Source organism: Lactuca virosa, chromosome 9, assembly GCF_052849685.1.
Source record: "Lactuca virosa cultivar CGN04683 chromosome 9, Lactuca_virosa_CGN04683_v6, whole genome shotgun sequence".
NCBI classification, from domain to species: Eukaryota; Viridiplantae; Streptophyta; class Magnoliopsida; order Asterales; family Asteraceae; genus Lactuca; species Lactuca virosa.
The window spans coordinates 81,799,865-81,803,584 of record NC_136434.1 but is presented as its reverse complement, the minus strand read 5'-3'; the positions used below and the strand labels follow the sequence as shown (position 1 = coordinate 81,803,584).

The 3,720-nt window shown below is 34.2% G+C and overlaps 1 long non-coding RNA gene across 1 annotated transcript; it reads left to right on the top strand.

Annotated features, from left to right (window-relative positions):
• The first annotated feature begins 1,575 nt into the window (after positions 1-1,575).
• On the top strand, positions 1,576-2,607 carry LOC145136506 (uncharacterized). Its single transcript, XR_013720494.1, has 3 exons — positions 1,576-1,754; positions 2,203-2,280; positions 2,437-2,607. It is a non-coding gene; the product is annotated as an uncharacterized LOC145136506 (long non-coding RNA).
• The last annotated feature ends 1,113 nt before the right edge of the window (positions 2,608-3,720 follow it).

Genomic DNA, 3,720 nt, shown 5'->3' with positions numbered 1-3,720 from the left:
TCTGGACTGTAGGAGGTCTTGTGAGCCCAAAGACCCGAGCTTTATTGAGCTAAAGGCAAGCTTTTGTGTATCTAACCCTTGTTGGAGCTTATATTGGCATTATGAGCCTAATATGCCATGCGTGAAACGTAAAGCTTGTAGTTGTACGTGGTATTCGAGCCTTAGGATGATAGATACAAAGTTTGGGGCATCATTTCTGCCTTAAAACGTCTGAATTAGAATTAGACTGAAGGGACTCGGCGAGTCGATGAGCCGACTCGACGAGTCGGTCAGGGTTTGTCTCGATGAGTCTGGACATGCTGTAACTCGGCGAGTTGACGGGTCAACTCGACGAGTTGAGTTGGACTTTCATGAGTTTTCTAAGGGAACGGAGGGACTCGACGAGTTGCATAGATGCACTTGACAAGTTGGGTCAACATGGACTGTTGACTCGAGTTTTGACTTTTGTTGACTTTAGGGTTTGGTCAAACATAAGTATGGAGACCATGGAGGGGTAGAATGGTCTTTTACCCATCCCAAGATTTAGGGGAGGGACTAGCATGAGTTTATTTAGAGTTGTGATTTTAAGTGTTAATTAGAGATGCTTATTACTTGTAGGCGGGGGGATTAGACTGTTCGAGGGGTACACGTTTTCCTTGCTTACTTATGAGGTGAGTCTTCTCACTATACTTACCATGAGTGGTAACTTTGTGTGTGACCGGAGGGTCTTGTGTGTTTATTTGAGTATTGTGATATCCTGCATTATGTCTTTGTGATTTATGTTGTGTGTTATTATGAGCTTTATTGAGTTAGGACCGGACACTACTACAAAATAAATCTAATGCAACTTTTTGGATGCAACCTTTTGATATTAGTTGCGTTTAGATATATATTAGCTATTTTGAAAACAAATGTTGCAAAATACGAGCTGTGGCAACCTTTTCTTAAAAAGTTGTTATTTTTATTAAAAAACAGCAATTTTTATTTGAAAGGTTGCAATTTTTATTAAAATTAGCAACTTTTATTGGAAAGGTTGCATTCTTAAAAGTGAAAAGTAATCCTTATTTCAAAATTCTACATAACTAAATGTTTGAATGCAAATATTAATGTATTATTAGAAAATGTTATAAAAGATGAAATACATGCATATTATGCATATTTTATGTTATTGACGTTTTTAATTTAGTTAATATATATTAATTACTTGCCACTCATACATAGAATTAATTTTTATGCATACACATACACATATAACAACTTTTTTATAATTATACGTCATTATGAATTTAAAATTAGATACAAACTCCTTTTTCAACGTATAAATGACTTATAATAATAAATATATATTCTAATATATTATAAAGATAAAATTATAATTATAGATAATTAAGGTTTAATGGTCGTGTAAATGTTGATTTCGCTCCAATTACTTTGATTTATTACTTCAAAAATTCAACTTTTTTTTTTAATTAAATCATGTTAATTTTTATTTCCCACCTAATTTTGATTTAGTTTTCAGTTTCCCTCCTAATAAAATCAGATCTTTTTTTCACCTACCAAAAAACTTCGCCCAATCTAGGGCTTGATCTCATTGGATAATTTCATCTCAACTCCCTTGTCGTAGGGTATCAAAGGCACATCATCTCTCTTACCTTCGGGCCAATCTAATTTCACACTCAAACCATCTCCCAAACATTGAATGAGTTATGGCAACCTTTCACTTGCAATCGATTGTATCGTTGGTTATAGAAAATATGCATGATCTGCAGGATAAGGTGATTCTTCTTATATTTCTCAGGCTTCTGCCCTTTTATTTACTCCCTACGTCGTCGCACACACATATACATGTTTCGATTTGAATATTTAAATCCAATAACTTATTGTATTAAATTCAGACATAGTAGTTTTGTTTGTTCAATAATAAGAACGCCGTTACATTTGTAGAAAATTTTGAAAAAAAAATGATGTGCATAATTAGGTTAAGGACATTTTAAGATTATCTAATTGTTTTTTGCAGACATGGATGAAGAATGGTACTTATTCTTTGATGAGACCAACAAAACTTCTCTAAGACTTTTGTATTTCACTTGAAGCACGTAATAAATGTTTTATCAAACTACATATGAATGTGTAGTCTATTAGTTAGCTATTGTTGATAACACTAAATTCAACTAAGCCCCTGTCATGTGAAATTTTCTTAATTGAATTTGGTATTTTATTCAGGAAAGAAGGGCATAATGATTGGTTCTTTCTATTCCTTTAGATGAGACACCTCAGTTACAAAGGACGATTGTTTGTAAGGTGCTACCCTTCAAAGCATTTTGTTTATTCATCAGTTTTGCTATCGGATACTTATATATTTTTATGTGATTGCACCATATTTTATAACCGGGTAGTTTGTTTTAAAATTTTGTATTTTCCATTCACTAATTGTTTCATTTTATGATGGGATTATAGAAAGCTGATTACTTTGATGCATCCTCATCAGACACTGCAAATGGACAAAGTACATCATCAAATAACCAAGTGTCTCGTGGATTTCACAGACCTGGCATGGAAGACCACCATATAGATAAATACATAAGTAGATGTGACGGTAATTTCATACACATTTTTTTTATTACTAGTGTTTGTTAATATTTACATATGTCTTTTGATGTATTTGGTCAGTTGAGTTATATATATATATATATATATATATATATATATATATATATATATATATATATATATATATATATATATATATATATATATATATTAATGTATGTAGAAACGTTGTTCGCGGGAAAAGGAAATATGCAAGTGTCTAAAAAATATGCACATGGTTGGTCCAAAAAAAGTTTCTAGAATTCGTGACGAGATGGTAATGTCTTCATTTCGATCATGATTTGTGTGTTTATTTTCCAAGCATTGATACTTTTTTGTTGATGTCTATTGTAACGACCCGAATTTTCAAATAAAGTTTTCATTTTAAAATAGTCAACCACTTTTGCATAAGTCATGAAATCCCAATCATAATTGTTTTTAAATCCATGTTCATTACAATTTTATTTAAAAGAAAACATCAGAGTGTCCCCAAGACATATCAGTGAAAAAGAGACAGAGTGCACGCCACACCATCACGCCTTGCCCTTGCCCTTGGGCTCAGAAGTACCTGAAACAAAACCACAAACGGTAAGCTTGAAAGCTTAGTGAGTTCCCCAGAGCATACCCACACACATAAGCCACATAACACATATCATCTCAGCCATATAAGCTAACTCTACAACATATCGCATACCATCTTAGCTACCAAGCTATCTCTACCACTAGCCCTACGGCTATCTCTACCATTATCTCTACCATCAACCTTGCGGTCATCTCTTCCGCGGTTATAATAGCCACCTCTACCCTAGCCCGGAAGGCTATCTCTACTGCTTGCCATAGAGGCTGTCTCTACCACATATTATCACAAAATCATACTACATGACTCTACACCGAAGTATATCAACTATCATTAAATGGGCCGGCCTTGGTGCCTTAGACCCATTGGTATGGTGAGAAGACTCACCTATGTCTGCTGAATACACAAGTTGCTCTCCTAACAGCCTGCAACCTCTCGTGCTGGATATCAATATTACTTAATGTTAGGACTTTAATTATTCAATGGAAAACCCAACTCCAAACCCTTCTATAAGGCCCAAATATCCTTTCCTTGCTAATGGGCCCGAAGTCCAAGTCCAAGATCATTAATGGGCC